The sequence below is a fragment of the Rousettus aegyptiacus genome, unplaced genomic scaffold (genome assembly GCF_014176215.1).
Source record: "Rousettus aegyptiacus isolate mRouAeg1 unplaced genomic scaffold, mRouAeg1.p scaffold_m13_p_18, whole genome shotgun sequence".
In the NCBI taxonomy this organism is placed as follows: domain Eukaryota; kingdom Metazoa; phylum Chordata; class Mammalia; order Chiroptera; family Pteropodidae; genus Rousettus; species Rousettus aegyptiacus.
In genome coordinates this window covers 8,068,958-8,094,419 of record NW_023416293.1, presented here as the reverse complement: position 1 = coordinate 8,094,419, position 25,462 = coordinate 8,068,958, and the positions used below count along the sequence as shown (strand labels likewise).

The window sequence follows — 25,462 nt, the reverse complement described above, 5'->3', positions numbered from 1 at the left end:
TCTAAATGTATCTTATTCTATGATTGAAATACCTAGTTAAATCTACTATTTATTCTGTTCAATTTTATAATCAGATAAAAAACTAAAAGCTTTTTTGTTTATTGGCATAAAAATTCAGTTTTCTAAAAGAGTACAGTGAGTTCACTCTGTATTATTTAATAACTCGATTGACCTTGCAAATCTCTTCCCTCTAAAAGTAATGTATTTTTTACACATGCTTTGTGAAAATGGATATTCCTTATTAGTAAAATTAATCACAAAAGTGCATTAATGCAATAACAAACTTGACCTGATTTTTAAAAATATGGGATACTTCTGAGTAAGTGTCCCAAGTAATGTGAGTCAATTGAACATACCTTCTTGGCAACATTTTAATACAATTTTCTCCTTTGCTCCATTCAAAGCTCTTCTTTCTTGCTATTAAATTATACTTTTGGCTCAGTGAAGTGTTTATGAATCAGCATTACTTTAAGTGAATCTATCTTCACTAGCATCACCTTTAAATATAAAGAGTTTCAGTGAGTAGAAAAGTAGTAGTTAAATGTAAACCAAGAGTTTCAAATACAAATTATTAATCTGTCTCTTTTACGCTCTACTCTCTTCCTCTTGAATCCTCGATGGTTTCATGAGTGATACAGTAGTCACATATCTAAGTTTAATAACCCAGAAGAAATGCTATATTTATTTAAGGTTTCTAAATACATAAAGGTAGAACAAGTAGTCTTTGGTTCTCAGTATCTGAGTATAGAATAACTGGCTTTCGTTCAGCTAAAAAGAGTGCATATTTTTTCTCAGGAAAAAAATACATTTTATGAAAGTGGGTTTAAACAATAACTAGAGATTTGTACATATAAAATAATTGCATACCTACTGTCTGGTTTATTTGTAACCCTCAGGACATCGATACTTGTACCAGAATCGTACAGACTGTTTCAAAACAAATTCAACTTTAGGACAGTAATGATGTTGAAATGTTCACCAGTCCTAGCATAACATACCGGTGAGCCATGGTCAAGTTTCAATTAAAAAAACAAACAAACAAACAATTGTTTCGCTTTTCTAAGCTCCCCACTTTCTATTGCCTTTGCTCTCTTTATGTTCTAATTAATCGGCATATTTTTATTTGCATTATACTGATATTGTACCAAAAGCTGAAGTTACCCTTTTATTTTACCTACTTACAAGGTTTCTTTTAAAGAATTTTGAGATTTGTAACAAATGTTGTTACAATAAAACATCATTTATATAATGATTAAATTAATTTAACTATTTCCAGGTTAATTTATTGAAGCTCTTTTGTACATATTATATTAGGCATCACGCTCACTGTTATATTTGTGAGCTGCCCAAATATAATGTACTATCTATCATATGTCAATTCTTGGTATCAGGAATGAGTTTATTAAGAAAAACTCTGACAGTGAGGGTAAGAAAAAATATCTGACTTTAACTATCATTGTTTTTATTCTACTTACCCTCATCTTCCACATTTTTCCTCAAATTTTCTTTGAAATTTTGTTTCAGTATCATAAAATGGCAGGTTATAATTTTATAGTTTTTAATTAAATGTGCTGATATATTTCTATCAATATTTGTTCTCATCGTTTCTAAATACTGACTTTACCCCAAGGGTTCATGTTTCTTCTTATTGAATATCCTTTAATAAAATTATAATGAAAGTCTGCATAGACTAAATTATATTACTATTTTTTATGTCCAGATAGGAATTTATTTCTCCCTTCTTATGAATCACAGTTTAATTAGCAATGAAACTTTAAAGAGAATGTGATATTTGCTCAGCAAATCTGTTTTATGGAATTACATTTTGCTTGTGAGACACTTGCTGTCATTCTAATTGGTATTCCCCAGTAGCTAGTATATTTTACCTTTTTGTTAGCTTTTGAGATGTTTCTTTGTGGGCTGCTCTTGATTGATTAGAAGCAGTCTAGGTGTAGAATCATTTTTATTTTTCTTGTTCAATATTTGCACTTTCAATCCGAGAACAACTTTTTCCTTAGGCCCATGTTTAACTTAATGTTTACATTTAAATTTTAATCTTTAATCCATTTGCAATCAGTATTATTATATAGCATAATGTATGTATCAAATTTCAGACCTTTTCATTTTTTTCCCCAAGTTGACACAAACTGTTTTTGAGACTTTATTGAAGACCCACTTTTCTCTCACTCTTCTGCAATATCAGGTCTGTCATAATAAAGTTTCCATACATGCTTAGCTCTATTTCTGGGCTTTCTGTTCTGTTTCATTTATCCATCCATCTGTTTTATTTATTTATTTATTTTTGCCAATTCCATTGTCTTAATCATTATAGTTATAATTTCAATAAGGTGGTTCCCTCTGGTTTGTTTTTCTCCTTAAAGGGCTTCTAGAATATCCTTATTTGCTTTTTTAAAAAAATAAAATCAGATCATCATTTTTTTCAGAAAGACCATCAGGATATTGGTTAGACTTCCATTGATTCTACTGTTTAATATTTAGACACAGCGTGTCGTTCTACCCTCGTCTCTCTTTTGCTCTTGTGTGTACTCATTGAAGGATATTTGATGGAAAGAAAACCATTTATCAATCAAAAAATGCCTATTGTACTTCTCTTATGCAGCGGGTACTATGCCAAACTCTGGGGAAAGGGTAGTGACCAAAACTAGATCTTCCTCTTGCTGCTAAAGGAGCGTACACTTTGTGAGAGAGGGTGGAAGAGAGACGGGGCAGGGGTCGTCTCGTTGATGCGTATAAAATCAAAATCCAGATAGGGAGTCTGAAAGGAAAGGTTAATATTTTGTCAAGGGGTTCATTACTTGGGAAGCAGAATGTCTTCTCTGAAAAAAATGACATTTAACCTGAGCAGCACTTTCAAAGATAAATATAAACAGGTGTTCTGATTCACAAAGCCTTAGGGTTTCTTAGTGGAAAGAATTTCCCTCAAAATTCATTTGCATAACCATAATAGGTTAGTAAAAAAATTCTAGATTCTGGAAATACTTTGTATGGAATTTCACATTTTTTAGGATTGTGAGTTTTTAATCTTATTCTGTGGTCATACAGATATTTTAGTAGGGAGACTGGAAAGATTGCCCAAGGGCTACTTGTTGTATACCATTTAAATGAATTATTTATTAAGAAAAGGAAAAATATTCAGTACTACAGCATAATTGCACCACCTTGTTATTGTGAACTTAGAATTTTGCCATTTGTCTGTATATGATTCGTGACTATATTTATAATTGCATCCTAAAGAGAATCATGATCTTATGCCTAATTTGTAAACTCTTTTAGAGTTCGTTTTAAACTAATAGTAATAAAATTACAGGCATTCTGATGAAATTGGTAATGATGATTCTGGCTAATATTTCTTACTATGAGACAGGCACACTGTGTTTTTCACTTTACTTACATAATTTAATCAATGGTATGTAAGTCTTCAGTAGGCAGAAACATTTAAACTAACACCATTGTTTTTGACTCCGTGATCCTCATTATGTCCTGTTGCATTTTTAGTGAGTGAACTCATTCATGCTCAAACTAGTTCATGTTTCATTTGTGTCTCTATTTCTATATGACGGATATGTGTCCAGGATTTTTCCCAGGCAAGCAACTTGCATATCAGAGTCTGGCTCAAAACTACCCACCTGGAAATTCCTTTTTCTCAGTCTGGAGTATTTCAGTTGGGGACCCTGGGGAGAAGCAGAGAGAGAAGAATCATTGTTAGTGATGGAACTGCCCGTGGAAAAGTATGCTGTGAATACAGGGCAGGCAAAAGATGAGGAAAGAATGAAGACCAGGGCTGTGAGAAGGAGCTCCGTGACGCCACCTGGTTTTCACACATCCCTCATAGGATGTGGAGCCAGAGCTGGACTTCTGTAGCCACCAAAGCCAGTATTTTCTGTCGTTATTGACAGTCTTTATGTTGTGCACAGGATTATGGGTGTCTGCGTGTGTGTGTGGGGGGGGGGGAGGGGTTCAGTCTTATATCCCGTTGGATTTTCTCCTTAAATGAAGAATTTATACACTTCTTTTCAATCTGCCTGTGCTGTCATATTTTCCTAATGTGACCAATGGAAGTCACTCGACCTGGAAACTCTAACACCCTTCCAAACCCAGCTACTGCTTGTACCAAGAGTAAATAAGAGGTCGCCATCCCTGGACAAGCCCCATGATATTACAGATGACCTTGAACAATGTGGAGGCCAAAGGCGCCCACTGTGTGCACTTGAAAACTCACATATATCTCTAGACTCTCTGCAGACTTAGTTACTAATAGCCTACTGTTGACCAGAACACCTTACCCATAGCATAAATAGTCCATGGACACATATTTTGTATGTTATATGTATTATATGTTGTATTCTTACATTGAGTAAGCTAGAGAAATGTTAAAATTATAAGAGAAAATATATTTACAGTATTTTAAAATATCCACACATAAGTGGACCTTAACACGTCAAAACCATGCTGTCCATGGATCACCTATATTTATAACTGCCCCAGATTCCTGTGCAGTAAAATGAGGTGGAGTCATGTATTGTGCTATGAGCTGAAGTTATTTAACTGAAAAGTGGAGGAAATGTGGGGCTTATGATATACAATGAATACTCAGTGAAGGCCGGTGATTTTCTGTTTTGTTCATTAATACATTCTTAGAAGATAAAACATTACATGTCTCACAGTAGGTTCTCAATAAATAGCAGTTGGCAAGATATTTAAAAATTATTTAAATATTTAAATATGAAAATGAGAAGTGATAAGAAGTGAGAGAAATTTGATGTTTCAGGTTTAGACGTGAACAATGAGTCAAAATGTAAAAGCCAAATGAAAACACCAGATGGATTCTGTTTTTGGTCACCACTGAGAAATCAGCAAGTTGTGAAGAATCAGGTAGAAGTGACTCTTTTTAAGTTGTGTTTCTGTCTGATGTGGAATTAGTTTGGTCGTTAAAGCTATGAAATCCTATATATTGAGGACAAATGAGAGTTATAGACATTTAATACACTAATTCAAGTTTTCACTTTTAATTGAATATGGGAAGATATTAACATTTCATCCTGCTTTTCCTATCAAAACGTGCAAATTACTCTCAGATTTTTAACTACACTGAGTATAGGACCTAACAAGTTATGAAATGAAACTTAATTATGGGCCAAGGATACTTTTTTCCCAAGACCTTTATAATATAAAACTTTAAAATGTTTTATGGCTCTTCTATATATGTAGCAACTAAACTTTTAAAAAGTAAGGTACTTTCTGAAAATTATTTTTAAGTTTTCAATTTCATGAAAGTGAAGACAGCCCTTTGTATGTACAAGTCATTATTCACGTAAATCAGTCATTTTTGCTTTACATTATTTTTGTCTGTTCACCTTTATTTCAGACTGAGTTTGCTGTTAGTACTCTGGCTGGCTGGCTGATGGACGATAGATGATAGATATGAAAAATTATGATTTTTAATGTAAAAGGAGAACTTTAATTTTAAATTATTGTTGTGATTTTCTCTATTTATATCTCTAAGTACCTGATGTTCTTCTAGTTGACCCACACCATCTGTGTCGGTTTGGATGGGATGAGAAAAGGAAGTGAACATACAAAAGAATGAAACTAGACTGCTGTCTGGCAGCATGCATGAAAACTAACTCAGAATGGGTTCAGAGAGTTAACCCTAAGACCTGAAACAATGAAATATATAGAAGAAAACGTAGCCATCATTCAATACTCTCAATTTTCATATTTATTTATTTTTTAAGTTTTGCCTTCCAAATTTTCTCATTATACTGTTCTTTTTTTCTCTACTGATAAAAGTATTTATAAATAAATATACTTTCATGATTTTATTAGGCATGATTTTATTATCCCTGAAATAGCTATGATATTTTCCCAGAGGCAGGCTTCTGATCGAACACCACTAAATTTTCACGTGGCAAAGACAGTATATGCATAGATATCGCTGTACGGACTGCTGTTTTAGTTGGTGGACGCAAGGGCGTGGCTGCCGGTGCCTTGCCTTTGAGGTAAATGTTACATTTGCGTAACTAAAAATGCTAAATATGAAGATGGAAATGTTATCTCTCAGGTTATCAGTGAAGATGTAAAATCCTGGCAATTCTGTCTTTCATAGAAATATAAGATAAAGAAAAAAGAGTAATGAAATAATTGCAGCTATGCATTTTTATATCTTTATGGATGTTTCTTTGGATATTTTTGTGGAAAATATTTCAAAATGTGTGAACATATTTTGAAATCCACGTTAATTGCTTGAGATGAATGAGGTGACACCGTGAGTGAATTCGATAGCATGATGAATGATATCACCTAATTTCTCCTTTATATTTGGAAGAAACCTAACTGCACATCTTGTATCTTCTCTATGATTCATTTGCTACAATTTCTAGAGATGAAAATCACTGCCACTGCAAGGCATTGTTTATCATAGTGTTTGGTTCTGGGCAGTATTGTTTCTTCCTTGAGAATAAGTGAGCAATTTCTTTCATTTGGCCAAACTGATAATGTCTTTCCAAATTATGCCATAAGCTATTAGGAGGTTCTGATGGGAAAAATAAATGTTAAATTGTTTCATATAAGGAAAGAAATAGACTAAACTTCGTGGCAGGGCTACTGAGTGCCCATTCTCCCCCCCCCCCCCCCAGTATGTTTGAAGGAGTAGAATGGTGGCTACTCAGGGAAAACCTCACCTGTTTTTGAAATGAAGCTCAGAAAGTATCTTAACTGCTGAATTTTCTCAGGGGACCGCGAATATTTCCTGGTTCTAAAAAAAGCTGTTCCCCAAAAAGAGTCAAAAGATTTACCACATCCTGATCTAGTAGCCCAGCCCCCATGTCCGCCCAGAGCTGAAGCTTTCTCCTCATGGATGCACAGTGGAAACGAGGAGTTTCTTGCTTTGTTTTTCATCTTTCTCAGCACATCTAACTTACTTCGTAATCACAAGGGAAAATGAGAATTAAAACCCCTACAATAGTGTTATTTAGTATCAAGGTGGTCTCATGGTGACTTTAGTAGGAATCTTAGGTAAAGTGCCTCCAAGACTTTATGTATTTACATCGATATTTCAAGACTAAAAGATGTACAGTGCAAGACAAGATTAGCCTTGAATAAATTATGCAGGCTTCTTAATAACAAGAGTCATTTAGAAGGACAAATATGCCTTGATTCAATGTTTTCTGACCTCACGATGATTTTTTTTTTTTCCTGAAGACATGCAACCTCTTTGAATCACCCACGCTTCTGAGATTTTTGTTCTTAACAACTGCCTAATTATATTCAAGAAAATACTTGATGGAACATTACTGTTTGATCATAAACCTAATGCATTTTCTACTGTTTAAAAGTCAGTCCACAGTGCGGTATCTGTTATTGACATGGAAACACCAGGCAATCATAATTTCTATGCACTGGGCTGAGCCCGGTATGATTTCTCTCCATGAAGGGACGTTGTCCAAGGGCAACAGCCTGTCAGGCGTTCCCATCATGACCTCATAAAGGCTCCTTGAAGTCCTCCTCTAGTAAATAAGGAGGCATTCACAGGAAGTGGAATAGGATACAGGAACCATCGCCCATGAGATTCCCTTTAAAAATTAAGGGTAAAATAGCATCCCTTCCTTGAGATTTTGACTTTCAAGCAGCATATCCATACACGATAATAAGGCAGATAAGATGTATGCCTGGAATAACACCCTAAATCTGAGATGACTCGGGGTATCTTTCCTGTCCAAAGTAAACATTGGAAGAAATGGCCACAGCCGGTCAAGCAAGAGTGCTGAACCTAAAGACATTGCTGTCAAGGCTGGTCTGCAGTCTGGAGGAGCCTGGGAAGGTTACTGTGTGCATCAGACACAGACGTGTACTCATATCCCCACTATGGCAGAGTTAGTGGGAGAAATAGAGAAGTTAAGAATAATGAACATGGTCTATAGACTAGTGGTTACTAGTGGGGGTGGGGAAGTAGACAGGGTAAAAGGGGTCAAATATAGGGTTTAGGGGGAGGGTAAAGTGGGTAAAGGGGATCAAATATATGGTAGCTGAAGGAAATTAGACTTTGGGTGGTTCACACACCATAGAATATACAAATGTCAAATGGTAATGTACACCTGAAAATTATATTAATTGTATTAATCAGTGTTACCCCAATAAACTTAAAGAAAAAAAGAATAAACAGAACGAGAGGGCTGTAAACAGAATGTGGTAGGCAGTAAAATCAATGAATAAACAGGGGCCATATATTAGAAATAAAGAAGAAAAGCGGTTGTATGATGGAAAAGTATGGCTGGAGGAAGAATCCATAGATAGCCATGAGGAAAAGTTAAGTGCATTGTTGTCATTGGAAGTCATTATGACCTGAATGATTTTCCAGTTCCCCTTAAGACAGCCTTTTTTTTTTTTTTAAATGTCCCCAGGCCTGTGCCATTGCATAAAGTTCTTAATTTTGCCTATCTGATTGTCCACAATACAAACATTCTATAGTAGTACACGAGGGTTCACAAATAAAGTGAAGATAATAAGACATGTAAACTTGGTCAGGATTTTGCAGTGTTCTAGTAAATTACATGGAGCTTTGAATCCTGAACAAAACACTGATACATGTCAAGTCTACATTAGTGTCTCACGTGGGGATAATTCTCCCCCACCTGCCCGAGGACGTTTGGCCATGTTTGAAGATGTTTTCAATTGTCACCAAAGACTTTAGGAAGCCACTGCTGGCATTGGTAGGTAGAGGCTAGAGATGCTGCTAAGATCCTACATTGCTCAGGACACTCCCCCATGAAACAAGAATTATCCAGTCCAGATGTCAGTGGTGCCAAGGTTAAGTCTAAATACAGGTCTAAACCAAGATAGGTTGGTTCAAAATAAATTTAAACTTTTTAACTTGAAGTAATGCTGATGTATTTCAAGTCAATTCTTTTTTGACTACATTCTTCCATCAAACTATAACCGTCAGTATTGAGAACATCTGAAACTAAACATGTAAACCTTCAGAATGTACTGTTTTGAGTATTTTGAAAGATTTTGAAATTGAGTTATTGTTATTTTGCTGATGCAAAGAAAAGGGAAAATCAGGTTAAAATGGACACTTTGAAAGAGGGAAATCAGTGAAAGTGATGAACTTGCAGAGTCAAGTCTGTCATGATTTTTATAAAGGAAAATGTCTACAGTCAATTTTCCTGCAGCTCTGGTACACCTGGATGTAAATATGTGGGCTTTCAGCAGCCCGATGAGTCACCTGACATTCTTTAAATGCAATGCTTAATAATAATAATATGTTACAGACACAATGGAGTTATACATGGACAGATAAATGTTTACTTAGAATGATTTTGACTTCAGAGAGTAACATCCTTTCTTCTCTGACAAAAGAAGAAAAAATTACTTAGCTATCATATAGTCATTAGTCTACCATTAGCAATGCAAAAATTCTGGGACAAAAACCAGCATATTGAACTTGACTAGCCATAACTTTTTATTAGGAATAAATTGGTGTTTACAGATGCACATAGAGTTAAAATTCTTGCTTTTTCAGGGTGGAGAAAGAAGAAAGTCATTCAGAATAGAGAACTCAGTCTTCAGCAGGCTGCTTAGATGTGGAAGAGGACGTCAGCAAGGAAACACGCAGCTCTGAAATACGGTAGGGAACTGCGAGTCATTGAACTTCATGAGGTGTACTGATGCTCCTCTGAAGTCGCTTGCGTTCATTAGTGGTCACACACTCTGCTTTTTCTTACCCGGATCATGTAGGGTCGCTACGATCCTTTCACATAGGTGGGCTCTTAAGGTGGGTCATCAGTGTGTCCACAGTGACACAGTGAGTGCACGACAGAGTGAGGGTTTGAATCAAGGTCTGGCTGAAAATAGACATATCATTTTAAAAATGTGCTTTTCAAAAAAATTTTTTTATGAACATCGTATGAACTAATTCTTAATGGGTGGTTATTTGGTAAAGAAAACTAACTCCTTGAATATTTACATGCTCAATATTGTGCTACTGTCTTTATATAAATTGCTTTACTCAAAATAATAGCTGTGTCATTTTTTAGAGAAGCGATTAGTAATGAATGGCAGGTAATGAAAAGATGTTTATTTTCCTGGTATCAAGAATTCTGCAGTATGTAAGCCAGACCTAGTGTTTGCTGGTCAAGTCCTGAAAAGTCCTCCAAAATGCCTTCTTTATAAACTACAGGCGCGTTTACCACTCACTGTCTAAGCAAGACCGCTGCCTTAAAAGCTTCTGAGTAGGGTGACCACAGATGGGACATTTATAGATTTGAGGTACCTAGGCTCAGTTGCCTCTTTCAGTCTTGGGGCCTGATTGGGAGTGGGCAAAATTCAAGATATAGTAGTTTATGATTAGTGATCACAGGGAGGTGAGGATTTAAAAGAGTCAGCAGTCATTTGACAAGCTGGCTTTTACCACCTGTTGCTGAGAAGAGAGGACTGAGGACTAGGTGAGTAGTCTCTTGTTCAGGTAACCCGACAAGGTCTGTTCCTGAAACTAGCCATGAAGTTCATTGCAATATCATTTGAACGAGAGTTTCTTAAAGTAGCAAAATCACATTAACTGCAGACATATTGCTTCTCCTATTTTAGCTCAAAACTCTCATCAAGAATGTGGGTTAATTTTTCTTTTTCTCTACTGTCTTACAACAGTGTTATTTATCTTCATAATTTGATGATAACTTGAACCCTTCCGAACCACATCCACATTGCAGTTATTGGAAAGAAACGTGAAAAGAGGAGGAATAAAGAGGGAAAGCTTAGGTCATCGAAGTCTGCCCTTTTAAAAATGTTTTTCCAGATGTCTTGTGTTTTGCTTTATCCCATAGGTCACAACTAGTCTCATGACTAGCTCTAGCTAAGAGGATACTGGGGAAAATAAATCTTTGGGCTTTACAACTCCTAAAGCAGAAAGAAAAAGTGAAAAGAGGTTTTGTGTTGATTCTGTATTGCTGAGACACAGTGTTGGTTACAGAACAGATTTTAGCTGAATAATTTCCTAACTGGCACAGTTATTAATATTAGTAAGGTATCATATTGAGCCATACTGTGTCCCCAGGCCCTCTGCTGTATTATTTACATGCATCATCTCATGAAACTTAGATGCTATTTTTGGGGGGGGGGGGGGGATAGTATTATTTCTTTTACAGATGAAGAAACTGAAGGTAGGTTTCTTGCCTAAGGACACAAAAAGCTAGTAAATGTCAGAGATGAAATTTAGAAACCAGAACAATTTTACTAGAAATCTTGTGCTAGCCTCGCTATAGTGACAGCTTCTTCCAAAGTAAAGATATAACATTCAACTGTAATGGACATAGTAATTGTGATTTATTAATTATGACTAATTATCCTTTACTCAAATAATTTCTCATTATAGCCAGAACATTTTATAATCAGATAAATTAAATGTGTCCAAGTATCCAGAATATATTCTTCACATGATAAAGTCTGTCTTTTTAAATAATAAATTCCACCTCATGAGGAAGAGTATCGCCATATTTTTTGCTACACTGAAGTTTTAAAAATGGAACTGGTGTTATGAGCCATGTTTTTGTTGGCAACTGTTATTGCCCAAGGACATATATTCACAATAATTTCATCTGTTAAGTTGCAGCTTCAAAACTATTTTTGAAAATTCATCTAACAACAGGTCAGCATGAACTTTTTTCCTTCTCATATAGTACTCCTACAGCTGATTACTTTATATAGCAATCTCAGTGGAATTCCAAGTTTAGTGAATTCATTTTCTCCCAGCATGCCTCCACATTCTTCCATGTGTACGTTGTAAAATCAACCGATTCAAAATTAGAAACAGCGTTGCCCATTACTTTTTGTGAGGCTTCTGTGAAAACATAATTTGTCAGCCCCTCAGAAAATGGTTAAAACAAAACCAAGTAATCTAACAATTACAACATACCTATTATTGCTGGTGCCTTGTAGATTTTTCTTTTTTTAAAACTACTGCTTCTTTTACTGCTGATTGTTACTCAGAGTTGAATGTCCGACCATGGCCTTATAGATTTGTTAGGTTAAGTGGATCACATGGGAATATAAACGTTCACTTGCATTAGACAACACACTTAAAAAAAAAAAATTAGGCCAAACAAACTGCTGTCATACAGAACTAGACTACTGCATGCAAAGAGCACACAGCTGTCAAAAAATGTGACTAAAAAGACATTTAGAAGAGAGATTTTATCAGCACAACAGGAAAAGTTAACCCCTGGCCCCCATACAAAGCAACACTGATCTGTTTCATTATCCCAGTCCTTCACATGAATTTCTTTATATGAAGAAATACGAATTATATGCAGATCTTTGTGAGTGTAAAATATCTCCAGAGGATAATACATTATGCCATGAGTTATTAAACGATAGCTCGTTAAATAAACTGTGTTACATCAGATGAGCCATCTGATCACTGAGCAGGGGCCATAGAGGGTGAAAGTCAGGCAGAGCTGATAGGTAGTCTTGTTATCACTCCTCTTGTTGTTTATAGACTGTTCTAGAATGGGCTTACTAAGAAAAGAATGGCACATTTTGAAATCCGCTTTCTCCCTGGGGAACTTTGAAGAGACAGGCAATGCACTATGGCAAGTATACGATTTCTTTTCCTTCAGTACTGACATGCATGAAGAGTATCCATCATGACAAACAGTCGTTCAAGGGATCCTGTTTCGAGAAAGTACCACAAAAACAAATTATAGGAGAACAACTCATTGGTTTCCTAAATTTTTGCTTTTAAAGCCTAATTTGGATACCCTGCTTGCTCTCCTGCGTGCCTGTTGGCTTTCTGGTTCCCCTGCCTTTCCTCCTGGCTTCATTTCCTCCTTCCCAAGTAGTTCACCCTAAAAGTGATTATGTGGGATGAAGGAAGGTGAGACTCTGTCTGCACTGGAGCGGGCAGCATGCCCAGGAGGTAGAGCCCACGGGTGAGGAGGGTGCCCACCCAGCAGCACAGTCACAGGCGGCATCCTGCCTGGGGTGTCAGAGCCCAGAGGACGCTGTCTGCCACCGAGTCCCGGGGGCCATCCAGGGTGACAAGGCTACCACATGGAGGTGGTTGCAATGGTGACTAGACGTTGGTTACATGCTAGCAGGAATTGTCCAAAAGCAAGTATGAATTAAGGATGGTGAGGTCAAGATTCTCTTTGTCAAGAAAACAGGGAAAGGGACAAAGAATGGTTTCTGTGATGCTGAGTTCAAAGTAGAGAGATCAGTGTAAAGTTACGGTTTTAAACACATAGAGAAAGACATAAATACACAGGGGAAAGGAAGGGGGCCAATATATTGTTTAGCTCAGTCCACTAAAGTCTATAAAAGTCTAGGAGTAGCAGTCCTGGTAAGTACAAGTAGGGCTCACATTTGCGTTTTAAAATACCACTGTCCACCTGAAAGAAGCAGAGCAGCTTTGGATAAATTGATGATTTCAAAGATGGGTCAGGGGCAATATCAGATAAGACTAGAATATCTGATTGTGCTAAAATGTAAGACATTCTCTAAGAAAGACTAAGTTGTGTCAAAACCATATGCTAGCTTGAAGGATCTAACATAGGCCATTTAGGGGACAATTTAATCAGCAGAAAAAATAATAGAAATGATAGACAGCTGAATAAAAGAATGCATTTTTTTAACTGAATAAATAAATACATTTTCAGAGGAGAAAACTTTTCCTTAAATGGTATGCCAATAGAAGACTTTAGAAGGAATGATGGTATCGAATAATGGCCATTTATCAATACTCATAGTTATAATTAATTCATCTGAGAGGCAGACAGATATTAAATTAGTGGGTGAAAGTTTTCTGAGGCATTGAATAGTCCCAGTTACCTCCCTGCAAAATCCTTATAAAGACAATAAAGACAAAAAGATTATTATTGTTACCAAGGAGAAACTTGGTGGGGGACATTTTAGTCCAGGTGCCGAGTTGAGCATCACATACATGGGGCAGATTGAAATGGCGAGCCGCCCAGTGGGATGGAGGGAGGACACGGCATCACTTCCGTGATGGTCCTACCAAAACTACGGTGAAGACACACCCGGCAGATGCCATCTCAGAGACATCCTAGAAAATGATTGGTCTGTGATCTTCAGAATGTTAAAGTTGTGGAAGTCACAGAACTGCGCCAAAGAAAACTGACTGTTCATGACAAGTGTAAGGTGATACTGGACCAATTCCATTTACTGTAAAGGGCATTTTTGAAAAAAATGACAAAAATTGGAATCTTTGGATTGGATGGTAGTTAATATATCAATTGCCAATGGTTTTATGACCTTATTTAAGGTCATTGTGACTATCAAAGAGAATGTCTGTATTTGTAACGGATACAGATTAAAGTGTTCAGCTGTGAGGGGGCATCATCTAGCCAAGTTAGTCTCAAGGGGTTTGAAGAAAAAAAAGGCTTTTTGTGCTATTCTTTGAATAGCAAAAACTGATGGTTGTATCAAAGTAAAAAGACACAACATTTTTGAGAATTATAATTCCATATAGAACTTCCTTCAGCACATTAACTCTGAAAAATGTGACCCACTATTTTCTATTGAAACTTCTCTTGGAAGTCCGGGAGAAGGAAGTTATTTGAAAATGATTGTACAATAATTGCATCTTTAAGAGCCTAAGCATAGTTGCAAAAGCATCTAAGGAGTTCTCATTTAAAAATAATGTTTAAAATGTGTATTTCTAAATTACTCTAATATTATATCTACCAATTACCGGTACTTATTTCTTTATAGCTTCTAAAATTAATTTATTTTCCCATTACTCTTTTTCCTCTCTTGGCTAGAATCCATGTTTCTACATCTCTTTAGGCTGTTTAAAGAGAAATATAGTTCATTGACTTCTCTCTCAAATTATTTCTCGTGGGGCAAGTTTTAAGAAGGTAAATTTGCTCACATGAGTTTCAATAGAGTTACTAACTCAAATTGTAGAAAAAAGATAAAACAAAAAAGTTCATTTTCTAGATAAAAGAAAAATTATTGCTGTAAAATGCTAAATAATTTAAACCACTGAGAATCAATGTTAACAGTAATGTGTTATTAGAAATAAATTGTGACCTAAGTATTAAGACCAGTATGACCTTAAATATCTCAGGATTGGACCCAAGAACAATGCGTTAGATCTCTCGATAAAAATATAATAAATATAGTCTATGTGTTGCATTGCTTTCTTACCAGAGTTACTATAAAAATGAATTTTTGAGGTCGAGTGCTGTATTTGTGTGAATCGAAAATCTGCCATTAATCTTACCTGTCTCTTAAGAACTGTGTGACTAACCTCATATTATAAAACTCTGTTGGAGTGCACTAACTTACAGCTAACCGTTTGCGCCATTGTATCAAATGACTTATTTTGTGTGCACCGTGACAAATACATGATTAATTCTCTTTCTGTGGAAAAATGTCTCTGCTCGTGTGGCTTTGAAAGGAAAGGTGCCTTTGAGGATGAATGAGCAGAGTTCCATAGAGACAGACAGTCCCGAGGGCGACAGGTTAACCCACTCGATCTGTAGCGATGCGGAGCTTCCCTAGAGATGGTCCAGAAAGCAAAGAATCAAAAATAAGGACGCTTTTAATTTTTGTGTTCAAACCCAGAATAGGTCGGTGTTCGCTTTTTGTAATATTTTTAGGTATAAATGACCTGGAAAAGTCATCGTCATCTCACTAGAAGATGTTATATAAATATTTCCCAATACAGAGGAAAACCTAGGAAGCATTCGAGGACATAGTTTTCTTGTCTGCCTTAAAAGTATTTTACTGGACAATATTACCCCAACTAAATATTTTTAAAACATGATACTAAAGGAAAACTATTTTATAAGTCCATTAGTTGGACTTAACATATTTTCAGATGGACGTATTTGTCAGGACTATATTAGAGTGACACAGAGATGCTACATTAATAGACATATTACCACGATTATTTTGGATGCAATATGCCCCTTATGGAAATAAATTCAGAGTTAGCATTGGATTTAGAAATTAAAGCGATTTCCCTTGGGAAGAAATTTAGCATTATAGACAGAGTTCAGATTTCAAAATTGGAGACCTGGAATCGAGAAGATAATACTGAGCAAAGTGGGAATGCTCGTTTGTAGAAGCAGATAGACTTCTGAGCGCCGATATGGCCTGTTTGCCAGTCAGAGTCAATTAAGGCAGTGAATCTGCAGTTACTCTGTCCCTCTAACTCACTGGGTCCCCAGCCCCCCTCCCCCCTCCGACTCCTGAATCTCAGGTACCCTGTGTGAGGAGCCGCCTTCTTCCCCTGGCACCCCTGTGCAAGGATCGGTGTTCCCTCTGCCACTTGTCTGCTGGCTTAATGCCAGCTGAAAGGAAAACAGCTCAGGAGAGAGTCCCATGTGGCATCGTCCCAGTTCTCAGACCAGGACCAAGTGTCCTTGTCTGCCTTAGCTCCCTTACAAACAGGCAGGCCAGGCTTTTGTCAAGTTACTTAATTTCAGGTTTCTCATCTTTAAAAAGGCAACAATAAAATGTACTTTTCTGAGTAGTTACAGAATGTAAGGAAGATAAAACAAATAGACATTATATTATATTTTAAATCTCAGTAATTATTAATGGTTATATTATTTCTTTAGCTTTTTTTATTTTTAGTAGTAGATTGTCTACACTATATCTGTGATGTATGAGTCCCCAGTGAAAACGAATAGACTTGCTCCATAAATGACCATAATACATAATGCTATTTTTTGGATTTATTTATTTATTTATTGTTTATTTAATTTTTTTCACTTCTACCCTCTCTATTACCTATTTCTTCTAAAATCTTTTCATGACTAAGGACATGGCAACTTCCTGCTTTGTCTCAGTGATACCTCACATACATTAATGCCAGTTGTCAAAGATGACTGTAATAATCTGTGTCATGGTCACCAGGAATGACATTTTACTGCTCTTTAATGGAGAGCTGGAACCCATCTTCTCCCCCCTCGAATCTAAACCAACCTGTGACAAGCCTTAGCTAATAGAAATGGGAAAATATCACTGTGCAGATTTCAAGGCTAGGGCTCGAGAGGTCATGCACGTTCTGCCTTTAGACCCACAAGACCAACTTACTGCAGAAAGAGTCAGTCTAGCCTACCGGTGAGCAAAATCAGGGAGGAAAATCAGAGTCCCGAAGCCAACAGTCAGCACCAGCTGGCTGAATGGCAATGACACCCCTCGGACTTTCCAAGCCCAGGTACAGTCTCAGACGACCGAGGCTAAATGAGAGAAGCAGAAGAGAGGAGCCGAGAGCTGCCCAGGCAACCTCCGAGTCACGAGACAGAGTCAGTCATTGCTGTTTTAAGTCACTGAGGATGGGGGCGAGGGGGATGTTAAGCTACGATGGATGGATAACTGAAATATAGGCAGTTAAGGAGAATGGGAAGAGAAAGACAGCAGACTGCTCTTCTATATTCTCTGATGCACAGATGTCAGCATTTTAAGAGTTTTCTCCTTTCTACTTCCTGTCAGGAATCATATCCTGCTTTTTACCACGATCCCCAGGGAGAGATTGTATCCCCGTTGCTGGGAATGCGTTCCCCTTTCCTTTCCTAACCAATTTCTACTTATCCCTTAGAACACCTTCTTCTCAGAATCTTTAGAAACCACATTTCAAACTTTCCAAATATCCCTGGTCTTTTCTTTTGTTTCACTCTGTGAATGTCACTCACTGTGACGCTGTGAATTAGTTATCTATCTCTCCCTGCTGGACGATAAGATTTGGGAAGATACCATGTTACATTTACCTTTGTGCCACTAGCACTAAATAAGAGTGACGAAAAATGTTTGTGGGAAACAGTGGTACTTTTCGGAAATGTGCATGGTAATCACTTCTAGCCTTTACATACAAAAATGCATCTAGTTACCGTGTTTGATAGTGGTGTAAGAATAAGGAGGCAGCTTTACCTAGTACAGTGTCTTATTCTGTAAGCAGTTCATGCTTGCTTTCATTTGCTTATTCACTACTCAATTTGTTCTTGAAAAAATGAAAGTGCTTTAGATACATATTTTAAATAAATGAGGAAGTCAAGGACATAAAGCGAGATTAAGTCAGGTCTGACTCTTACACCCAAAATGTGTGGGATGATGTGTTAGTTTTTCCCAAAAGGTGGGCTGAAAATATGGCTCCAAGATTTCTTGTTCTAAATTTGATGAGGGGAACATTATTCTAGATGGGCCTGGGGTGATAAAATAATTAACATAATCAACTGCAAATAAGGGGAAAAAAGAGTGGCAAATTTCCAAGAACCGTTTCCTTTAATGTTCTTCAATTTACTCTGATTCTGTCATGGCCAAAGCAAAGGTAGTTAAGGAAATCTAATGGGAATTTTTTAATTGTGTGATTTCATTCAAAAATAGATTTTTGAGTTTACTTAATGAGTGTATATACTGCACACCTTTTAGGCTATGCTCCATAATAGTTTCCTTACTTTGGATTTTTATCAGAATTGAGAGACGGTGGATTTTTTTTTTTTTGTGGTACATATATTTGGGTTGTGGATATTTCCCCATATTATTCAATGTATGCTGTGAGCATCACATTTTAGGAGAGACATTTGAAAACAGTGTATGTTCATGGAGCATGACCATGGTGAAAAAGGATCAGAAAGTCTCGAAGGAATTGGGAAGTATAACCCAGGGAATAAAATGCAAGAAATATGTATACCTCAAACATTTGACAAACCTTCACATAGACGATGGATTAGATTTGTGTTTGGTGGAACTTGGAGTTGTAATTTATAGTCATAAGAAGTTCTATTTCAGCCTTTCATCTGAAAGACATCTCTGACACTTAAAACTGTGCAAATATGACTGTTTTGGAGTCTCAATAGTTTACAGGCTCTGGCATTCAGAAAGGAATGAGTTGCGACTACATTTTCACCAATGAAAACAAAATGGAACAGGTGTGTTCCGTGTGCATGTGTGTGGAATCATGCCCTGTCATTTGCCAGCTGTCTTTTTTGGGAGATGACTGGTCTTATGCTCATCTTAACTTTCGTTCGATTGTTTTAAAAGTCTATTTTTAGTGAACTTGTAATAATATTTTTAATGACTTTATTTCTTTTCCTTTGGTTAGTTTAAAAAAATTAACCTTGAAGTTATAATCTCCAACCTGTAATAATGATTTAGTGGTGGAGTTTATGATGAAATTCGAGTAAATAATAAGATAATTAGCTTATGGGGTCACCTCTAATTCAGAATGTTGATTCTCAGACTCAAAACTCACAACCAGTGGATTTAAGTGACAGTGATCTTTTGTTGTACCGTGACCCAAATTTGTACTTTCACAATCTTGCAGATAAGGCTTTTGCTTTTGTTACCTCACAACATCTCTTCGTTTTGAACTTGATAGTCTCCAAACTCCAAATCATAGATTTCACACCCACTGGCATGGAAATAAAACAGTGTAAATGGAATCAGATTTTTTTTTTAAGCCATGGAAAATAATTCTCACAGTGATCAAATATTATTTGCACCTCTTAAAAGGAATTACTATTTCGTATTTTAACATAAGGTAATAGTTGGAAAATAAGAAGTATGCATTCAGATTTTTCTGCATCTCATAGTGAATTAATGTCTTAATGACATACAGCACTTTGGTTATTAAACAGATGGCTGTATAAACATTGCCATCCACAATAAATAATGTAGAGGTAGCAAAAATGGTCAGACATTATCTGATATTAATGTCATTTTCATCGTCAATCAATTTTGTTTTTATATTTTCTACAAGGCTGTTACTATGTCATCAGCTAACATTTGTTTTTTTTTTAACTGAAACTATTATATAACTGTTTAATATTTAACACAAAATAGAATTGAAATATATAGTTCATTAAGTTTTAAATCTGTTTGTGTCTGGGTCTAAGAACTTGATCAAGCAAGAGAGAGATACTCATACTGATAACTAATGCAAGACTGAAATACGTTAGACATCTGCATTCTAACAGTAAAGAGAAAGATGGGAAGAACAAAGTAAAACCTATTTGCATGTAAAAGAGAAAACACTAGTGTTGTTTAAACAATAGTAATGTGCTTGCTTTTTGAAGTCTTTTAAGATAATACATTGTGTTTTTTTTTTTATAAATGATGTGAAATATACGACATGCATATCACATACTCCGGCTCTCTCCTCTCCCCCAAACAACAACACTAATCCTCTAGGGCACTGTCCCTCTAGCTGAACCCAGATGTAGCTTCAGAATATTTCTCACTTTGCGCGCTAAACAGCCACTACCAATCCATGAGAATTGGCACTCGAGTTAAAATCAATTTGCCTTTCTATTTGCTATTCCAGATGGATCAGTAGAAGCTGGGAATTTATGCTGAAACACTAACATGAATTTAGAAAACAGCCAAAAGCTTGGATTGCAAAGTTGCCTATGTACAATAGGTGGATTTCTGAGGCCTTAAATAATCCCATAGCTTAAAAGACATCTAATCTATGAAGATAAAGGATATTTTTTGTTGTCATTCAGCCCAATATTGAAAACACTGAAAAAAATCCACGCCATTCTTAACCAGTTCAAAGTAAAAATTGTTTAGAACTCCCACAATAAATAACTAACCTCTGATGAGCACCATGGGTGATAGAAAAACAGAAGATAACTTTCTTCAGAGAGCTCAGGATTTTCCTTTAATATCAATCACATGCCAGTATTTAAAAACGCCACTGCAAGTAAGACAAACAGTATCCTTCTTCATGGATCTTTCATTTTGATTGGGAAACAGTAAGCAAGAAAATAGACCAGTAGATAGTTTTACACAGGGAACAGCGCTCTAACTGAAACTCAACAAAATAATGGAATAGAGAAAAATGTACTAAGATGCCATGAAAGTCCTCTCTGAAAGGCTGAGAGCTGGGTGACAAAACATCAGGAACTGGGGTAGGATATAAATGTCAATGCTATTGTCATTAAAGGAGAAAAACCCAGGATGAGAACATGGAGTGTAAAAAAGGCATTAGGCAGGAGGAGCTCAGTCTATGCTTTTGTACAATAAGTGATTGAAATTAAAACAATTAGTGTTTACAGAAGTTTTCAACTGCCAACAGTTGATAAAGAAAGTCTACTTCAGAGAGGACAGATTTGTGACCAAATGAAGTGTACATATTGCCATTAGTTTTTCTCTGTGTAACTGTTGAAACCATTAGTAGAGGTAGATATTACATAATCTGATAAACACTCATCTGACTTTAATGTCTCTCATCACTCTCTCCACATTGGGACACAAATTTTACTCTTTCTGCTGAATGTCAGTAGTTCAGACTTGGTTCAGGGTTGTTAAGCATCTCTTAATTGTGTAATAATTTCAGGAAACAAATAAAAAACATTGGAAAACTGTATAATTACCATAATTATTGTCTGAAGCAGTGTGGTCAGCAAACCGGCATCCACAGGTCAAATCTGATCTGCTTCCTGTTTCGGTTCATAAAGTTTAATTGAAACACAGTCGTGGACATTCATTTACGTATTGTCTATGGCTGCTTTCACGCTGCAACAGACAGAGCTGAGCTGTGGCAACAAAGACCATATGGCCTGCAACTCTACAATAGTCAGTATCTGGCCCTTTACAAAGTTCTCATACTGAAATACAGAGTATTTCAGTAATGCTGGAGGACATTTAAGATGCCCACGTGTTTCATCAAAGGCTTCAGTGATAATTTTAGTTTTTGAATCATACTAGTTCTTATTTTCATCTGTTTCCATTCTATAAACTTCACCTGCACCAATTCAATGAATTCTATTTTCAGTTCTGGAGAATCAGGCTCTTTTAAATTTATTCTACAAAAATATTCCTTTTGGTTTTTAGGCCAAAGTGCTCCTCGCTTCATTCCCCTTACCACGTGATCAGTCTCTTTTTTTACTTCGAAATCTTCCTTTCAGTTAGAAATACTTCTTTCTCTCCCTACCCTGGAATATTTTTAGAAAATATGACTCCAGTTTATGTACTGGAGTGCCTATGTAGGCTAAATTTCTGCTGTCAACCTGGAAGAGATGCTTTGGCTTGGTAAGAGGTAGTCCATTTCTCCTAGCTGGATGTTAAGAATCTCATTGGATTCAGTGAGCTCCATTCCTCATGATCAGGAATTGTTGCTGTGCCACTCAAACTGGCAATTCGGGAGTGATTTGTTTGATCAGATAATTTCTGAAAACCAGACAAGCAAATACATACCTTCTTTATTTTCCCTTTGGAACATTACATTATGGGACCCTAACCTGGGAAGGCTGGTACTTGGAGAAGGCTGTCAGAATTGAGATTCAACCTTGATTTCTCACTGCACTCCAAGTCACTCTCTACAGAAGCTTGGCCACTCACATGGCAGCAAATAGAAGTCAGAGTCCTGTATTTAAGTCCCAAATTATGAATTTTACAAATGGGATTACCTGGCTACATCATTTACTCTTTCTTTGTGTAAACTGTTTCTGCCATAGTTGAATTCACTTTGCTAGTTATTTTAATAAACTGATACCAGTGTAACATCCTATGATAGGCATATGGGGGATAAAACAAAGACCAAAAGAACTCTCGCCTCTTGTCCTGCCATTTGCCACAATTCGGATGGACCTGAGCATATGCGCTAAGTGAGGTAAGTTGTACAGAGAAGGCAAGAACATTTATACGTGAAACCTAAGAGTCAGACTCATAAAAACAAACACAAAAAATGGTAAAATGATATTTAACAGGGGCTAGGGGTTGAGGGGTTAGGTCGATGTTCTTTAAGGGTACAAACCTGCAATGAGTCATAAGTAAGTTCACAGCATAATGAACATAAAGAAACAATAGTGAACATCACAACAATCATATTACAATTTATAAATGTCTCAAAATAATACAGTGTACACTTTAATCCTATTATATATTAAATTTATTCAAGAAAAAAGGGAATTCTTGCCACTAAAGAAATAACATACTCATTGCTTCGCAAGACATTTACAAAAATACTGACAATATTATAGGTGCTTCAGAAAAGGCATATGCGATGCCATAAACATTAAGCGAAGAAGAAATCACTTCTACACAGTCAAAAGGATGTGAAATTTGTGCTGGGTCTTATAAAATGAAGATGACAGTGATTCCTGATGATCGAGCACAAAAGTCTTTCTGGCCTATAATCACCTTTTTCATTCATTTCTTCAACAGTCATTGAATGATTTTTATAGGTAGCCTTTGTGCTTGGCCATGCATCAACAATGGTAAACTAGAGTATATGCTAATATCTTTAATAGAGTTTACTGTCAAGTTGAGGGATTAGTCAATAAACAAAAACAGAGCAACTTGCAATTAATGAGAATGTAGCTGAGAAGAAAAGTGTAGGAAAAAAATCGAAGGGACAAATTGGAAATGGACATACATCTATTAAAATTATTTTTGTTGCATACTTTAAATAATTTTAGTGTTATATTTGTTCAACAATTATAGATATTGCCACAGAAACATATAGTTAATTCTTTAGTGTGTGGGGAAAAAAAGTTTCCTTTTTTCTCCTGAATTCCATTTGTAATTACTGACTTTTTGCTGGACGTTTTATCTTGTAGATTACTTCACAGTATTTTTTTAAACAATATATTTTTATTACAGTTGTCAAACAATAACATTAGATTCAGGTGTACAGCATAGTGATTAGACATGTGTATCCCTTGAGAGGTGATTACCCTAATAAGTCCTTGAGAGGTGATTACCCACCTGACACACCATATGTAGTTACCACAGTAGTATTGACTGTATATCCTATACTTACACAGCGTTATTTTTAAAATGGAAAACCATGGTAGTTATTGTAAATTATCACAGATTGTTTTGAAGATTCAAGCAGTATATCCATTCCTTTGACAAGAGTTTTAAAGCTTATATGTGGTCACTGCCCTGGTGATACAGTCCTAGACAGGCATGTGCAATTCATGCTTTTCTGGGGGAGACATTCGATTGAGTGAAAGAAAACAAGTAGCGATACATATTTACGATAATCTCAAGATGCTTTCAGATAACAGAAATAAATGGCAAGATATGATAATGATTGAGACTTGGCACCATATTTAAGATACTGGGCAATTCAAGGAAGGTCACTCTGAGAAGAGAATATACAGCTGAGGCTTTAATAATAAATGGATCCATCTGTGGAGAAGTCAGTGTCCAAGTAGAAGAAACAGTGTGAAAACTTCAAGATAGGAATGAATTGGACATTTGCAAACGGAGCAAAAAAAAGTCAGTGTGTAAAGGAGAAAGCGGTAATACATGTCAGCAGGGATGTTGCCTAGAGCCTTTTCATGCCAGCCCCAGATTCCATGCGGAGAAGTTTGGGTTTTATTTTAAACAGGATAATGAGCTATTGGAAAGTTTTGACCATGGAGTGACAAATCCAATTTATGTTTTAAAAAGATATTCATTTGCCTCATGTAGAAAGTATTTGGGGAGGGTAGAGGTGGAGCATTCTTTTAGGATGCATCCCTGGTACTTGTCTGGGTGAGAGATGAGAGATGCTTGGATCGAACAGTGGCATAATGCAGAGTGCTCAGAGTTGGGCGCCTTGTAGATGAAGAGGTTGGGACAAGGGGTGGGGGTGGGGCGCACATCAAGGGAGAACAAGATCCTGTGACCAGTGCTGAAGACTGAGGATGAGAGAGTGGCCTCACAAATTCTTTTCAGAAGGAAGGAATTCATTATATCAAGCATGATTTCCTGAGATTAAGGTGTTGAAGTGGCCATTGGATTCAGCAACATGGAGTTCCATGTTGGTATATCAGGGAAGTATCAGGAAGTTATCAGGGGAAGGGGGTGGGGGGAACTACTTAGAGAAGGTAGAAGAGACAATGTAAAGGGAAGAAGAGGAGATAAGCACTACAGACACACCTTTTAACAAAATAGAAATATCTTAATTTCAGAATTCTGACCTTGACAATGTCTTTTGCAAATTGTACATATAATGTACATATGATGGAAGTTTAATATACAACTTACCGTTATTTGTCAATATATAGATTATAAACCGGAGTTACTAAGCATATTCTTTAAATATTGATGACAGGGTTCGTTGATTAACTCTATTAGAAAAGAAAAATACCGTACCATTTTGACATGTCCTCTGCTAACATGTCTTTCCGTTCGGTCACAGGAAGAGTTTTAGTTCTCAAAGTTTATTTTACAAAGCATGCTTAAAAGTACATTAGATGTTTGTCTTAATTTTAGAATTTAATTCCATGGTCATAAGAACATAGAAAAGTACTTAAAGAGCCATCACAATCCACAATTTAGCAAGTATTAATTAAAGTATGCAAGTCGCTCTATTAGGTAGATTTATACAGTAAGCTTGTAATGGTGCCTGGGTCATTGATTCCTCTAGAAGTGATTGTGACTTACATTTATTATCGTACTACAGAATATGAAACATACAAGCTAGAAAAACAGTTTTAAAATGTAAATAAAAATAGAACTTGGTATGGGATATAAGTAT

At 36.3% G+C, this 25,462-nt stretch overlaps 1 long non-coding RNA gene across 1 annotated transcript in view; it reads left to right on the top strand.

The window, feature by feature from the left end:
* Positions 1–4,798: 4,798 nt before the first annotated feature.
* Positions 4,799–25,462, top strand: part of LOC118613357 — a 125,410-nt gene continuing 104,746 nt past the window's right edge. The window contains exons 1-2 of the long non-coding RNA XR_004955406.1: positions 4,799–4,893; positions 9,542–9,646. This is a non-coding gene — a long non-coding RNA (uncharacterized LOC118613357). The remainder of the gene's footprint in view (positions 4,894–9,541; positions 9,647–25,462) is intronic.